The 17910-nt window shown below is 33.5% G+C and overlaps 1 pseudogene; it reads right to left on the minus strand.

The window, feature by feature from the left end:
- Positions 1 to 1778: 1778 nt before the first annotated feature.
- Positions 1779 to 17910, minus strand: part of LOC142634941 (palmitoyl-acyl carrier protein thioesterase, chloroplastic-like) — a 46187-nt pseudogene continuing 30055 nt past the window's right edge.

The raw sequence follows: 17910 nt of genomic DNA on the forward strand, positions 1-17910 counted from the left end.
CCCATAGAGATAATCTTCAATCTGCATCCTCCAATACGCGAAGTCTGTGCCATCAAACTTTTCTATTCCAGACGCCTTTCCTGCTTCCTTTGCCATTGCTTCCACTCAAACCAAACCCTAAGCTCTGATATCAGTTGTAGGGAATTTCCATGAATTCCTAAACTTGTGAGAAACAAAAATAGAGAAAACACATGCCAAAGAAAAGCAATCACATGCACAAGACAGTATTTACGTGGTTCAGCAATTTGCCTATGTCCACAGAGTTGCAGGGATTTCACTATTATTAGGGAAAAAAAAATACCAAAGTGTGGCTACAATTTTTTTTTTCTCTCTCTCTCTCTCTCAAAAACTGACAACAACAACAACCCTAATCACAAAACAGTGTTTTCTACATCCTGCTTACAGGATTCACAATGGGCTACAAAACAGGCCAAAATTTTTTTCCGGGGGGCGTTGCCGAGAAAATCTCCCATTAAACGGGCTACAAGCTCCTCAGAAAATCCTCCATTAAAAACCACGCAACATTATTCGAGTCGGGTCGGGTTGTCAACCGGATCAAACACAACTAGGCTCCACAAAGCCCAACAAAACAAACCCACCCAGCATTGCATTTTAAGCACTACGACTAAGTTAACCAAATATGGGTATCATTTAAAGATGTGTTGGATAGCAGTAGAGGCAATAGCAAAGCTCTCAAGGGTGGCGTGGTTGGATTTGTTGCAGCAATGGTTGGGAAGTCTGACGGATACGTACAGTAGTGGTTGCTGGCTCGGGGGTTGTGTTTGGAGATTTGGGGTTTGTGGTTTATGCAGGAAAGGTGTTTGAGTTTGGGTTTGAATGGGGATTTTGGGTTTGGTTAGATTGATTTTGGATCACAAGGTTTTTTTAATGAGTTAGTGACTTGATTAAATAATATATGTGGATAATTTTATAAATCACCTTGTATTAGATTGAAAAAGATAGCCAAACTTTATCCAAAATAAGAGCATATTTTACATTAAAAATTGAAATTGAGAAAAATAAAGTACCGTCTTATAACTATTAAAAATATTGACTAATTATTATCTTAAGAGCATTATTGGACTAACAAAAATATTTGGGGGTCAACTCCTATTTTTGTTGGCTAAATTTTCAAAATGTTAAAATAATTGTATAAAATAAAGGATATTTTAAAAATTTGGGGGCCATGTGTATAGCTCTGCCCTTGAATATATGATTGATTTAAAATGGGGTAAACTACATATTTAGTCCCTAGCCTTTACACCATATTTCAATTTGGTTCTTAACCTTTCAATTGTGTCAATTTGGTCCTTAACCTTTTAATGTCGTGTCAATTTAGTCATTGCCATTATATATTAGATGAAAATTGTTTACATAACAAATAGCCAAAATAAAATTTTAGTTTATTATCACATCAATAGAAGCTAATTTTTTATTTTGGCCATTAGACATGTCATTAATTTTCATCCAAAAGATAACTGTAAGGATTAAATTGACACGGTAAAGAAAAGTTAGGGACGAAATTGACACAATTAAAAGGTTAGGGATCAAATTGAAATATGGTGTATAGAATAGGGACCAAATACGTAGTTTACCCTTTATTTAATATTTTATTGATGTAGTACAAATCATATTTACTCATCAATAATTGTTAAGTTTACATGAACAAAATCATTCTCGTACGTGTAAACAACCTGTCTTTTAAAGCTTAGAGAAGCATTATTTAATAGAGTATTATAAAACTTAATTTGAGCCTCACTGCTTTAGTCAAGTTGACATTAACTTATTTTCGAGCCCTTCTCCATATATTTGGGCATCCACTTTGTCCTTCCCATCAAAATCTCAGCCCCATCTTCTAAACGGAGTATGTGATCAAACTCAACTCCTTCATCCTCTGCAAAGTAATCGGTGCCATCTTTGTTTAATGCAGTTAAGGACTGCACTATGCCACTATGCTATCCCTTCCACATTCCTTCCGGTACGTTTGTTTGCTATCCCCAAGAATCTCACTGCAAATTCCCCATGTTAACACTCAAATAAAACCCCAGAAAAACTTTCCCAGCAAAAATCAAGAGCAGAGGAGCAAAAACCAGAAAATCCAGCCAACTCAAGGGTAAATCCAAAATCCCCCTCCATTTTTCTTTTCTTTTTTGGTTCCTGTTTCTTAAATTACATCACAAATCACACGCTTTGGTTAAAGAATTTCGATAGGCATGAGGCTGCTGTTTGGCACTCTGGCTAAGTGGGTTGGATCAGTCCGACCCGTAAAAAATTTGAACCATTACCCAATCGGCCCCCATAGTTCTTAGGCCCAACCCACTAAGCTCTTATCTTAATTCGAAATGTTCCTTTTGATTTTTGGGTGAGTTGTGTACAACAGAATACAACGAATAGATCATACTTTCAACTTTGTACTTTCTAGTTACCAGAAAATAATTTCTTCCTAAAATATTATATATGTTTAATTTTCTTCCTCTATTCGTCTAAAATCTAAACAAAAAAGCTCAATCCTTCCATCCAAGACCAAACAGTTTCTCATCTGTGTGTTTGTTGATCATTCATCTTCCTCTGTGTGTAACCCAGGAAATTAAAGGAAGAAAAGCAATGTTTACAACTAACGAAGTACTGCCTGAAGACTTAATTATACAAATTTTGCTATGGTTGCCTGTGGTGTCTTTATTACGATTCAAGTGTGTTTGTAAATCATGGTATGCTCTCATTAATGGCCAAAACTTCATCAATAAGCACCTTCTCCATAACCAGACCACATCTAACAAGAACAGGAACGCAGGTTTCCTCCTTATCCAATGCTAAAAATCTTCCAATGATCATGTTTTCTCCAAGCTTCAATATGAAAGAAAGGTCAGGAAAGAAAGGTTGTGACTCTCCAAGATTGAATGAGGTGTTCTCTGACAGAAAGCATCTTTAATTTGAGCCTAAATGAACAAAAGAAATGTGGTAGGAGATTCGCAAATGATAGAGCAGTAATGCATTGAACACTCAAACAACGGGTCATATCTAATCATATTAATTATTATTTCCTCTAACCAAAAATTAAATTATTATTTCCAAAATGAGAGGTAGAGTGGAGATTAGGATCATACTGAAGATAATGTGCTTTAATATATACCATAATAAATTACTAATTGTCTTAAAATCTTAAACTCTTAAGAAACAATGAATTTAATCATTTAGCCATAATTCAAACAAATAAGATTATTAAGCATAAATTATGTACCAACTACAAAACAAGATTGTGCAGCAGATCACGTACACTTAAGAGAGCACCCAAAAAAAAGAAAAAAAGAAAAAAAAGAAAAGCAAATAGGATCGGCTAAAGGATCTACCTCAAGAATCCAGCTAATGTACTTTACATGGTTTATATGTTGATTGATATCCAAATCATTCCATAAAGGCTGTAAATGTCATGAACAATTTAATTAGGAGAGTCGTTTGCACGGTTACGAAGAAATTGGTTCAACAAATGCAAAGAAAGGAAGTTTTAGCCTTCAGAAACTTTACCTTAAAACCTGTTCGAATGTAATCTGCTGTATCAAAATCCAAGTGCAGGAGTTTTTTCTTGTCCTGATTAATGAGAGGGTCACAATTCATAACGTAAGGCTTTATCTCTGCACCTACTTCCTTTGCAAAAGATACTTCCCTTGTCTTCTTATTAATAATCAGATACAAGCTGCATATAGCCAACATATATACTTCCAATGAATGGCATAAAATAAGTAAAATCATTTAAGCTTCAAATAAATTAAGATATAACATGTACATCTGACAATCATAAATTTGATTAAGTAAATGGCATGATATGGGAAGAAAATTCGATTAGGTTTCAACTTGTTTGCTCGAATAAGAGTTTCGCCAGTCTTGTAATCGCGGATAGGCCAACCAAATTTTAAATGCTTTGCTGATGCAGAACTAATCCAAATCTCCCCTTGAACAACACCAGCCCTTCAAAGAAAATAAAATGTTAGGACATATGTGATTTGATGTTATGAATATATGTCAATATTCTATGTATTGGCTAATCCTTTGACAAAACGCACTTTACTTGTATTTGGGTAGATCTATGATGTGTTTAATACTTCAAGAAACAAATTTTCAAGTTTAAGTATTAAAACCCTGCAAGTTTGCCAATAATCAAGTAAGAAAGTGCTGGATTTTAAATCTCGACAGCTAATATCTATCGAGGTTTAAAAGCTGTTAAAGTCGGTGGCTTGACAGCTAGCTCGATAAATGGCTATCTATCGAGGTTTATGAAACTCAGTTTTTCAGAACTGTTTTTTATCCAATCCGTGAGTATGCGTTGGGGCTTTTTTTTCTCACAACCCTAAACATATATAAGAATTATTTTAAAAGCTGTATCAAGTTGCACAGTCAAGAGCACAATTACACAAGAGCATAATTCCACAAATGTGACTGGAAAGCTAGTTTGCCCTAGTTCATCTTGAAGAAGCTGTTGTGTTTGTACACCGTAGGGTTTTGTGACCAAGCAACTTCATGATCTTCATCAGTTGATGAACAGAAGAACTTTGCAGCCAACATCCTTCTCAAGTTGGTGATTAAGTTACGTACTGGGATCCGTGCATCTTTTGGTTAGTCATGTATTAGGAGCCGTGCAATACAAGGAGATATTGTCATTACAGAACAAATCCAATTGGGTATTGGGGTAAGGGTTTAACTGTAAATTGGTATAAAGTACTGGGATTCTTTTACTTGTAACAACTTATTTTGATAATAATGGATTCTCGGGAGTGGTGACTTTAAAACCACCCGGTGGGGTTTTTGTCATGTAAGTTCCTCATTCGTAAATAAATCACTGTGTCATTTAATTTCCGCTGTGTATTTAGTAATTTGGTGATTTGTTTGTATTACCACACTCATTGCATGTAATTGAACTTAATTAATTAACTTGACTAATTAATTGGTTAATTCATAATAAGAGGTTAATACGTTTTTGGCCTATCATAAAATATCATCATCCCTTGTGTGAGGACAATCATATGTTTATGTTTACTGATCATGTAAAATGTACACCATTGTACACATTTGCATGATATTGTATACTATTCACGCAAATGTGTACAATGTTGTGTATATATATTTATGTAGTCTATATTGTAAAGTGTATATAAATAGTGAATGTAAAAAGATAATTTTCAGGTCAACAAATGTCGCCAATCAAATAAAGTTAGCTAGTAACTTTTAATAGTTTACTATAATATAATTTTTTTCATTTATTTTTTTTAATCTAAGTAGGAATTTTAAAAATTATGGTAGTATTTCTTATGATTTTTTTGGGTATATATAACTATTAATTCTACCATTTAAAGAAAATATGATATAAGAACATTACAATGACCAATTCAAATTTAGAATAAAACTAGCCAGTAATTCAGTACCAAGCATTTCAGGTGTATATACAGTTTCGTGTATATATCTATAATCTTAAAAAAAAAAAAAAAAAAAAAAAAGCTCATAAAACAAATAAACTTCACCAAACTCACAAATCTATGACAACCCAAAAAAAAAAAAAACCCCATAAACTCATCTTATTTTCTCTTTCTAATCTTTTTCTTTCTTTTCCTCGTTTCTTTTTTATTTATTAACTGTGAACCCAAGCCCAACTATTATTGTTTCTTATTTATTTATTTAATCTTCTTTTCTAATTCTTATCACCAGCCGATTCCCAAAATTTTCAAATCCTAACCGACGGAACGCCTTTTCTTTGCTCTATGATCCTAAACTCTTGCCAACGGGGGGTTGGTTGAGTTGGTCAGGCTCTCGCTTCCCTGCTTGAAAGGCTTGGGTTCGAGTCCTGCCAACGGCCTTTCGTTGGTGGACATCCTTAGTGAGGGGTGTTCTCAGCAATGAGGTGACCCTCACACGCGGAACAAATAATAAAAAAACCGCGGTGCCCTGTCCGGGGGTTTAATACAACCATAAGCGCCCCCATTTTTGTTTACCAAAAAAAAAAAAAAAATGATCCTAAACTCTTCTTTATGATTGATATTTGATGTTTGCTCAGCATAAAAAATACGGCCCTCTGCAAAGATTGCCGATGACACTACAGATGAAGATGAAGGTTCAGCTCTCTGTGATTGGGCATGCAAATGAAGTTTGCTAAAGACACTGCCATTGTTGTTAATTTCCTTCTCCCTTCTTTATTTATTTATTATTATTATTTTTTTTTGCGATTATTTTGTTTTGAATTTGAATCTTAAGATCCTATAAAAAAAAAAAAAAAAGGGGATAATTACACTTTGCTCACCTGTGGGTTGCCTCTAATTCGATATGCCTATCCGTGGTTTAAAGTTTGACACTTTGCCCACCTGTGGTTTCCACCGTTACTCTGTCGTAACCCACCTCTCCCTCAGCCGTTACTCTAACACGTTTTCTTTCAAAATCAAAACACAAAACAGATCAAAAAGTTAAGGTTTTTTATTGCTTAAGAACTTCTATGAGAACATATGCCCAAAAAAATTACAATGAACCCAATTCAGAATTGCAACTTTCATAACATTAAAGCATACAATTTTGAACTTTATCAGCTTAACTACTCTAAAACCAATTGAAGCAGTAAATAAATCAAATTAGCCTCAGATTCAAATCTAGACAACTAAAAAAAAATAAAAGCATTAAAAAACGAAAAAAAAAACCGTTCCTCTTTTTTTTTTAACCCAAATTCCACGTACATAAATTATAATCCGTTTGCTTTCCGAGAAAACGTCTAACAATCAAGAAAATATTTTCTCGGAAGCCAAACAGGAGGATAGAAACAACAAACCGTAGGGGAAAAGGCTGATCTAAGGAAGGATATGAGTCATTATTATTATTATTAAGATTTGATAGATTCTCTTTTTATGAACATATGATGGAGATTGGGGAGATCAAGAAAAAAAACCCATTGATCCTGAAACTTCACAACAATCCAAAAAAAAAAAAAATCATCAACAATCTATAACTAAAAAAAATCTAAACTTTGAAAAGAAGAGGGAGGGAGGGAGGGAGAGAGAGAGTTACCTTATTGGAGAGAGATCAGAGCGAGAAAGGCTGCGAGAAAGCCGATCTGACCTAGTTTGGCAGTGGGGAGAAGGAAGAGCGGTAGTGGGGAGGCGGATGAGGCGTTGCTGCTTGGTGAACGCCGATCACCGCCGGCTTTGTCCTTCCAACAACACTTGATCTCCACCGGCCTTCTCCCCCTCTCTCTCTCTCTGCTGCGTTCTTTCCCCCTCTCTCTCTTTTATTATAAACTAGCTTTTATCATATAATCTTTGGTCTCCGAGGAATGAATGGTTATGATATAAGAAAGGAAAATAATATTTATAATGGTTGACTTGAGTTTGATTTTTCTAGGCATATGTTCTCATAGAACTTCTTAAGCAATCAAAAATCTTAACTTTTTGATCTGTTTTGTATTTTGATTTTGAAAGAAAACGTGTTAGAGTAACGGCTGAGGGAGAGGTGGGTTACGGCAGAGTAACGGTGGGAACCACAAGTGGGCAAAGTGTCAAACTTTAAACCACGGGTAGGCACATCGAATTAGAGGCAAATCACAAGTGGGCAAAGTGTAATTATCCCAAAAAAAAAAGAAGAAGATTTGTGTGAAACTGTGAATGGTCTGTATCGACCAGAATTCTGATACTAGTCGGTCTTTGCCAAATTTGGTTGGAATAACCAAAACAAACCGTAATGGTCTTGAATTTGTCCTAAGGTAAAATAGGGGGGCCATTCATTCGCTTTGCTTACCGGTATGAACTTTTCCGGCCGTTCTGGCCAAAACGGAATGAAATTAACAACTTCGACTTTGATTTTTCAACTTATGTTAATTTTAACCTTACCTAAAAATATTCAGCTCAATTGACAATTGTAAATGTGATTAACCAATTAAGACTTGAATAAATGCACAATTATAATAGCAAATTCCTATCAAAAGTATAAGCACCCAAATACCATGAAGTATTTACTGAGAAAAACTCAAAACTAGGCAAAATAAACTCCCTACGGCCTATAGCACCAAACCAATTCTACAAACAGGAATAGTTGCAATACACCTCATTTACAAACCCTCCAAGTTCGTAAATGACAATATATTCAAGCTCCCTGATCCTGCTTGTAACTAGTTTTTTCATGGACTTTTCGCTCTGCTAATCATCAATTCCGCGAATTGAGCCACCCGCCCACCAATCACAAGGCCAAGTCTCCTTGGCCACTTCAATGCCTCTTGAAGATTTTGAGATTTCTCCATTGTTTCTCAGCACCAAACAATAGCGAGGAACACTTAGGGTCTGTTTGGTACTCCATCCCAAATTCACATTTTTACCTTTTAAACAACATTACACACACTTTTTCACCCAAACGTATTTCAAAAAACTACAAACAACATTTCTCAAACTATTTTACGAAACACCCCCTTAAGATCTGTTTGGATACTGCTTATTTTGCTAAAACTGAAAATTTATCGCTAAAAATACTGTAGATAAAAGTAAAAGTTTGCTAAAATAGTATAGTGAGATCTATGAATAGTACAAAAAATGTAGTAGGGCCCATGAGTAGTAGCAAAAATAAGTTTAATAGTGAAATATTTTTCATTTTTCATTTTTCATTGGTATCCAAATGAGGCTTAATGGTTGCCAACGCCAAAAAATATATAACAAAGAACACTCAAGGTTTCTGCAAGTGTATTGCTTTTAATCTCCTCTCATATTAAAAAATTAGAGAGGGAGAAGGTATAGAGAACAAATTGGTTTTTGCTTTAGGATAAAGGGTCGCTCTCTGGCTCTTCAACATGAAAATTGAGTGTTTAAATATGATGGGTTAGAGGGGTGTATAAAAGGGCTTAATGGATGGGTATAGTGAAGGATGCAAGTACAAATTCCTCTTAGGATTGTGAATCTCGCTCAACAGAAGAGTGACGAGTGTCAGAAATGCTGGTCCACCCCTTTTTCAAAGTTGTTCAAGTGAGAATCTCACTCAACTTAGATGCTCATCACTTCAGCAACTTTTTTGCACTCGGTAATCGGTTAGAATAATTTCGCTTGAAAATGTAATAAATTTTGTAATATAATAGCTATTACATAGAAATAACTATTCAGCTATTTGGTTGTGTACTGCAACTATATTCCTCCCCGTTACTAGGTACTCTCTCTCTCTGTCTCTTTTGAGAATGAATATTTATTTTTTTCCGTTGATTTTCTATTGGAGTTGTTTCATTATTTCCCTATTGTATTTTTCCTTTGCTTTGATATAATAGATAATCTCAAGGTTTCCGTTTGATTTTTGTAGTTATGCCGACTGAAGTTAATGGATGAGTTTGTATTTCTTTTAATTCTCCTTTTAAAACCAAATAATAATAATAATAATAATAATAATAATAATAATAATAATAATAATAATACAAGAAGAAATGCTAAGTACTATTCCCAACAACGCACCCTCTATCTTTGGTGCGACATGGGCATGGATGCCATGTTCTTTTTTTTTTTTAGTTTAATATTTTTAAAATGAAAAACTATTACTACATTATAAGAATAATATATAAACAGTTCTCACAAAAAGTGTAAATATATAATTTTTTTAAATAGGTGTTATAGAAAATTTGACTTAAATATGATGTCATTCCACACCTTATCATAAGGTACCGCCAAACAAATGAATATGAATAATTATAACATTCTTGCTTCATGCATTTTTCTTTATTAAAAAAAAATATTCTTGTGTTTTTTGTAATGCTTATTCCTATTACCCTCTAATAATCATTACTATGTATCAAACTTGTCCTTAGTTCCTTTACTTAGTGTTGGAGCATTTTAATATTAAATAATTAAAATGAATAAATGTTATAACATAAATGTAAAGATATGGGAGTGAATATGGAAGATAAGGAGTTAGTGAAAATGTTTAATCCCACATTGTAAATGAGATAGACTATTTTGTTCTTTTTAATTGTGGTGATTAATGGACTAACATGAATTGTCTCAAATATTGGGCCAGATATGTGCGCAAGGGGAGGTGAAGGGTGATGGACTATCTGTTTGGGCCTTTTCATTCTTTAGAAACTTCTTATCTCACAATTAATTGTGTAACTCCAGCCCACCAGAATAATATCCAACTATTAATCTTGTAACACCCACTACATCAGAATAATGGACCTAATTAATCAGATTAATTTGGGTAGTAATTTCGTGAGGCCCATTGAGCTTATAAATAGACCCATTCAGACACAATCCAAGTTACTGCAATATACACCAAAAAAAATAGAGAGATTCTTGGCAAGGAAGGGTGTTCTTTCTGGTGGAGCTTTGGACTTGAACACTTTGTGCAGAGGTTGTTTTAGCCCTACGACACTTGTTGGGCTGTTGTATTCTGGGGGAGACAAGTTAGAGACGGTCTGCACCGGTTACAAAGTTTAGCCAACCAAGGGCTTGAATCTCCTTAAAGAGAGCGAGTGCCGCGCCTCAGTCCAAATAGTGTTGTGTAATTTCTTTCTTTAAATTAATAAAATTCAGAAGTACTATTCAGTTTCTCTTTGTATTATTTCCATTATCATTGTGTTTTCACCAACACTTAGTAACTACTAGCTTGTAATCACATGCATATGTATAGATACATTTAAAGATATATAATAACATGCATAATATAATTCCTATATATATAATTTAAATACTATTGATAGTCATTCTTATATTTTATTAATTCTTTAAAAAGTCTTGTAAGAATATTATCTATATATATAACCAAAGCCTTTAACTTTTGATTGACTTCTCCACAATTTTGCACATCAACATTGTTTATTTATATTTTTAATTTGATTTAATTTGATTTGATTCTTTCGATTTTATAGCAAAAAATTGTAAAAAATTGTAAAAAATTTCATTTTAAAAGAAATTTATATTTAGCTGTTTGGTTCCATACAATCACTATACTTAAAGGAGACCTAAATGATAGACATCTCTCGTTAGAAGTGGGAACAGTGGAAAGTGAGAGCACGTGTATGTATACAAATTCCCATTTCAAGTTCTCTAATGAAGAAAGCTGTGAAGTACCTATATGTGTGTTATGAATATTGTGTTGTGCTGAGTCGTGTTTACTCTTTTTGTTGTGAAGTAATAATAATATTATATATAACTAACATACTCATACCAACATATTCATCCTTTGAAAGAAAAATTATATAATCAAATTTGATTAGGAATCCATAACCCTAAGCAAATTTGATTAGGAATCCATAACTCCATATTATATTACAAATAGTTTTTTTGGGATTATTTGTTACAATTTCAACTCAGCTTTTCATTCCTTATTACAGTCTCTTGCATTGATTTTAGTTCTTGGTGCCCTTTCAAAAAAGAAGGTATGTAAAGTTTTCCTCAATTAGAAAAAGTTTGATGAAACATAAAAGGTAGAAGAACAAAAGAATGCACAATTTAAAAAAATAAATAGTGATTGTATTAGGCAAAGGTTTTTGGAGATTGTTGTTTTTATTTTTGAAATTTTTTATGTTCATGTGTATGCACGTATTGGGTTTAATTGAATTGAAATTTTCTTTGAAATTTTGGTTTTGATTGAATGATGAGAATATGTTCCAATATTTGGAGTCTTCTATATATGTGTTGTTGTAGTTTAAACTTGGTACATATTTGAATTGTTAAATTGTTAATTCACAATTTCGTTGTTTATCTATTATACATGAATAATAATATTGTTATTTGCAACCATCATGATATGGTATCAATGATGTGATCATTAATATTCCAAATGCTTTCCTTTAGAGTTTAAATAAAGTCTATTTTATGATTAAAAAATTTTACAATTAAAAGGCTTTTGAAATTACATTTAAAAAATATATATATTGGATACATTGGATCATAAATGACTTCAATTAAACTTCATCCTTTATGAAATCATTGAAAAGAAAACTCATATAGATAGGTATTAGGATATTATTTGGAACTCTTATAAAGGATTAACGTATTACACATGGTACAGATCTAACTGTAACATCCTATGCTATAAAATAAAAATTGGGCATATAGTTATCTTCTCTTTGAAAAAAATGGCTAAATTCTTATTAATTGTGATAGTTTACTTTTAGGTAAAATGGAAACTCTATTAACTAAGTTATCTTCTAAATGATGGAGGATATGAAAATGCAATTTGTAGATTTACTATCAAGATAACATAGATTAGATTGGAGGTAGATAGTAGATTTAATTGCAGTTGAGTATTATGTGAAGTCATCACCATAAAATAGCCCATGTTGGGATGCGTGATGTGGAACCAATGCTATGAAAGAAAAACAATTTTTCTAAACTAAAATATTCAACGAAAAATTACTTATTTTTATTCATTTTCAAGTTATACATTTTTTTAAGTCATAAACCTTTAAGCAAAATAAATATTTTTAATTTTTATTTAACTATCTTGTGCATCGCACAGGTTAGCGACTAGTTAGGTATAAAATGTAAACTATCCATATTTATTTATTTATTTTTATTACTTCTTAATTTTTGTTATTGTGAAGCACTTTTTTTTTTTTTTTACTATGATTCATTTATTCTAGATTTTTTTTTTGTTTTTGTATTCAATAACTCACTTGAATAAATATTTATGATGTGGTCTCACATTTGATTCTAAAATTAGAAAATAAAACTCCCTCTAAAAATAAATAATCTAGGATACATGGTACAAAATTAGACTCTAATTTGAAATTGTAATTGTACTTTCTCTAAGCCTTATATATAGAGTTAAACAATCTAAGTATATAGGGGTCTAAATAAACAAACACAATTCAACGGTTAAAATTTTAAAATATTTAATAATGTTCATTTTATTAAGGTTGTAACCTCAGTTTTGTAACTAAATTTTGTTCATTTTTTAATACTCGATCTACCATAACCAATGGGCTTTGCTTCTGAGCGTAAAAAATTCATAGTGAAAAGTTTTTAACCGAATCTGCCTTTTGTAGTTAGATTTTAGGGTTCAGATTTATAGGCAGAGTCTTTATGCTTCTGTTATAATCTTTCTAATTTCTATGGTTATACTTTTTTCACGTCGCCGTCCATTGATATAAGCAATTCTAGAACCATGCAAATATATATATATATATATATATATATTGGGTGTAATTTATTTTAGGTCTTTACTAGTACTAATTTGAATCTTGAGGGTGCTATTGGCTAAACAATAATTATAATAATGGATATAATCGATAAAATAATGTAAAGAGTACCATGAACTCAGACGCTCCACCTCAATTTGCAACCGATAAGTCACCCATATTAGGTCCCTTCTATGCATCTCTGGTGTTGAACCAAAACCATCGGCAAGCAGCCCCACACTCTTAAAGTGGTTGAGTGCTGATTCCTACAAGAACATGAGTCTGGAAAGTTAAACGTTTCAACTGGTACAATATTGAGTTGCGATGACATATCAAACTAAGATTCAACATTCAGAACCTGCAAGTGATTCACTAAGGTAACTATGGAAACCTTGCCATCAGGGTCTAACTCAAATGATCTAATTAAAAATTGTCGCTGGAAAACAAGTCTTCCATGCAGCAACCTTCCACCAAATGTGTCCATAATAAAATCAAGTTGCCTTGGCTTCGAATGAAGTTGTTTCAGTCTTTCCTCTGCAGCTGTATCAATCATATTAACATTATAAAGAAGGATAAAGCGATTTGCAATAGCGAACGCTAAGATTTTCTCCCTATTCGATTCTAATTGTAGCTGAATTAAAATAAAAAATAAAAAATAAACAAAAACCTTAAAAATATTAATTTGATATTGTTTGTAATTTTTTTTTTTAAATTAATAACTCGTTACATTCTTTTCTTTTTTGGGTTAATTATAGATTACATAACCACCAGTGATTAGACCTGATTTTATGACTAAGAATCTTTTGTCCTATCTTTTCTTGCTCCACCATTGGAGCACCTACACGGGTAGGTGCAAAGTAGAAAAAGTGCACATTTTAACATATTTTTTGCTGAAATTTTGCTCACATCTGTCCTCCTATACTATGTAGATATTCATTATTGCTCTAGTAATTGTATAAATTTACACGGTTACTGTAATCTTGTATTTTAGTATTTTAATGAATTTTTCTCTCTCTCAGTTGTACCCTCTTACTTTCACTCTCACTCTCTTTTCCTCTCTCAAAGTTCCATGGCTGATGTCTCACTGCCACTCGCCACTTGCCGCTTTCACCTTTGTGGTGGTTTTCCTTCATTCCTCACCAAAAGGCCCTCTCCGATCTCATTCTTACTTCTGTTCAATCTCTCTTTCTTCTCTTTGCTCCAGGCTTAGCCATACCTAAACCTCAGCAACCCATGCCGCTCGCCACTACCACCACCATAGAGGTTTTCCTTCTATTTTTTCTTTGTTTGATTTGTGGGTTTAGGGATTTAGATTTGGCTTGGCTAGCTATTAAAGATCCGGTGTTGCTTGCATGTGCTTGGTTTGGATTGGATTTTGATTTCAAATGTATTTGGGTTCATCTCAAGGAAAATCTGAATGGGGTTTCTGGTGGATTTGGTTTGAGATTTCCTTGGATTTGTGTTTTTGGATTTGTTGTTTGTGCTACTGTGGGTGTGAGTTTTGATATGGACTTTGCTTCAACATGAGTTGGATATGGTGTTTTATGTATTTTGGTGGCTGTTGTGGTGGTGGTGGTTATGGCTGAAATTGGATGGAAGCTGTGATGAGAGAGAGAGAGAGAGAGAGAGAGAGAGCATCGAACTGTTGAAGGAACTTAAGGAAGTAATAAAAAATTACAAATAAATGAATACTATATTGAAATAAAGTTGTAAAATAGATAAACCGATGTGAGTGTTTTTAGAAAGTGAGTGTGTAAAATAGAAAAAGTAGGTTGTTATGCTAAGACAAGAATTTATGCACATGTTAATATGAATGCTCTTATAGTATGTCATTTGTATTATTTTTATTTTTTTTTCTTTTTAAATTGTAGGTATTTTATATGGAGAATACATTCAAAAATGTCATGGTGTAAACCCTCATTTACACCCTCCAATAGAAACATGCCATATTGGCATTGCATTAGATAATCTAATTGACCTACCAACCACAATCATTCAATCTTAAAACCTAATTTCATAAAATAAAATTAAAAAACCAATCTTTTGGTTCCCACGCAGGAATCTAGCCACCAAACGCCGCCATTGGAGAAGTTACTGGAACATTGCCAGTGTTAACAAATTGCCAAAAGCTACCATTTAGCGTGGTGTTAGCGAATCCCATTCTCCTCGATCATCTTCCACCAATACAGTCCCTTCTTTGTTTGTCATATTGGTTCATTGTAATAATGAAACTTTATATATTAAATTGCTTTTGTTTGTTGCCAATATGTTTTTAAGACTTGGAATTTCCCAATTTGAATCTTTTTGATCTTTCGATTTGACCACTTACACACAAGGCAAGAAAAAAATGAATTATTGACAATGGCTTGCCATGAACCATTTTTGGCAAGGAAGTCAATATCGTACCAATATTGGTTGTATTGGGGAAATATAACATACCGATCATCAAACCAGTACTAGTACTCCTTTAAAATATGTTGTATAAAATACTAAGTTGTTTCAGCCTATATTGACTGTACCAGACATATTTCATGTGTTTTGACAGGTATTAGTGTTTGGTCGTGCTGGTACAATAAAAATATTAAAAAATTGAAATAATTTGTTAAAAAAATGTTATTTACCACTTACTTGGGCAAATTTTTATGCTTATAAAATATGTGAATTTTAAATTTTATGTTGATAAACATTGAAATTAATAAATTCATACTTATATAAATAAATACAAACACACACACCATAAGAGTAATCCTAAAACGATGCACGTATCAACTAGTACTAAAATAGTTCGTTCTCCTAGCCAAATCAAAACGGCTTCCAAAATGAAATTGTCTCTCTTGATTTTTCACTCCAAGTAAAACAGTTTTTCTATTAGGATAAATTCCAATAAACTACCCTGAGGTTTGGGCTAATACCACCAAGGTCCAGAACTTTTCAAAAATGACCAAATTGGTCCCTAGACACAATTTGATTCCTAGACGGCGTTTAGGCCCGTTATTCATTCTCAGGCTTTCTTCTCCCTCTCCTCACTTAGAATCTTCCTTTTTTCCCAAATGTTTATGTTCATGCTAATATCTCTGAGTTGTGAGTTCTATTCAAAATGATTACACAAACATATACACTTAGCAATATAAAACCTGATAACCCAAAAATCCCTGATCACAAAGCATATATACATATCCATAATCATTCATACGCCAACCAAAACACCATATTAGAACAATTTTGAGACAAAACCCAAATCAAAAAATACCCACAGATCCACAAATAACGATACCCAAACCCCACCTTTCAAACCCAAATAAAAAATAAAAAATCACCAAATCCTTTGTAACCCAAAGAAAACCCAATTCCTAAACTAACCAAGGACCGAACCAACAAAGGAGGAGGAGAAAGATCGATGGCCAGTGGTGGTGTTTCCAGTGTGATTCACCGCCTGTGGTGGTTGCAGAGGTCATGGGTCTCTGCCAAGCGTTCCCTTGACGTTTGGCACAAAAACCTAAACTCAAACCCAAGCCCAAACAGAAACACAAATGCCAACTCTCTCTTCCATGGCTGAGGAACACAAAAGTCTTCAACGAGGAGTGGCAACGGTGGTGGGGAGGAGCTTGAAAATCCTAGCCCATAGTTTTCATGGCACTGATTCGAAGAGTGAGCACAATATGGTAGTTTTGCCGTTGTGGGTGAGAGAGAGAAGAGAAAAGAAAGAGCATCTGAGACGGAAAAAAAAAGAGAGCGTTTGAGAGAGAGAGAAGATAAGGGTTTAGGAGAAAATAGGGGAGAAAAGATAGGTTAAGCTGAGAATGAGTAATGGGCCTAAACGCCGTTAGGGACCAAATTGTGTTCAGGGACCAACTTGGTTACTTTTAAAAAGTTCTAGACCTTGTTGGTATTAGCCCAAACTTCAGGGTAGTTTATTGGAATTTACCCTTTTTATTATTATGGGAGGCCATAACAATTTATTTTGTATCTTTTCATAGTCACAGAGTAGATTTTCAAACATACCCTCCATCCATATTACAAAATGGAAAATTCTTTCCACATGAATAGCCTCAATGATCATTGTTTCAGACCCCTATTTTTCTTTCCCATTAGCGATAAAACTTGATTGTTGTTTAAAGAAAAAGAATGAGGAAAATTGATGTGTTGGGTGCATTGCATCACATGGGTCTGGCCCACTCTTTAGCTTTAGCTAATTAAATGAGCTTGTTGGACAAGTTGATGTGAAGTCAGCAAATATAATGAGCTTGCTGGAGAAACTTGCCAAAAAAGAAGAATTGAAGTCATATTATATAATGAGCTTGTTGGCAGGCTAAATTCAATGACTGGTCACAATCATAAGGTGGATCTCAGTTTAAGGAGATTAGAAAATGTTTCAATTGAGGGAAAAATGGTCACATAAAAAGGAACTGTTGGCACTGGAATAAAGAACAGACTAAAGGTAAAGATGAAAGACTGATAATGTTAAGAATACTGTAGCAGTTATTATTAATTAATGAGGATGTTATGATGCTCTCTCTTGATAAGCAGAAGTGTGAGCATGTTGCTACTAAATATGTTGAGTGGGTTGTTAATTTGGTAGCCTCCCACCATGTTATCCCTACAAAAAGGTTGTTCACCATATACAAAGCAGGCGACTTTGGTGCTGTGAAGATGGCTAATTCCAATTATTTAAAAATTGTGGGAATTGGTGATGTGTGCATCAAGACCAATGCTGGTTGCATAGTGATGTTAAAGAATGTGTAGCATGCACCAGATTTAAGGATGAATGTGTTTTCTACATTGGTTATGGATCGAGCGGG

This window comes from Castanea sativa, chromosome 5 (assembly GCF_040712315.1).
Source record: "Castanea sativa cultivar Marrone di Chiusa Pesio chromosome 5, ASM4071231v1".
Lineage (NCBI taxonomy): Eukaryota > Viridiplantae > Streptophyta > Magnoliopsida > Fagales > Fagaceae > Castanea > Castanea sativa.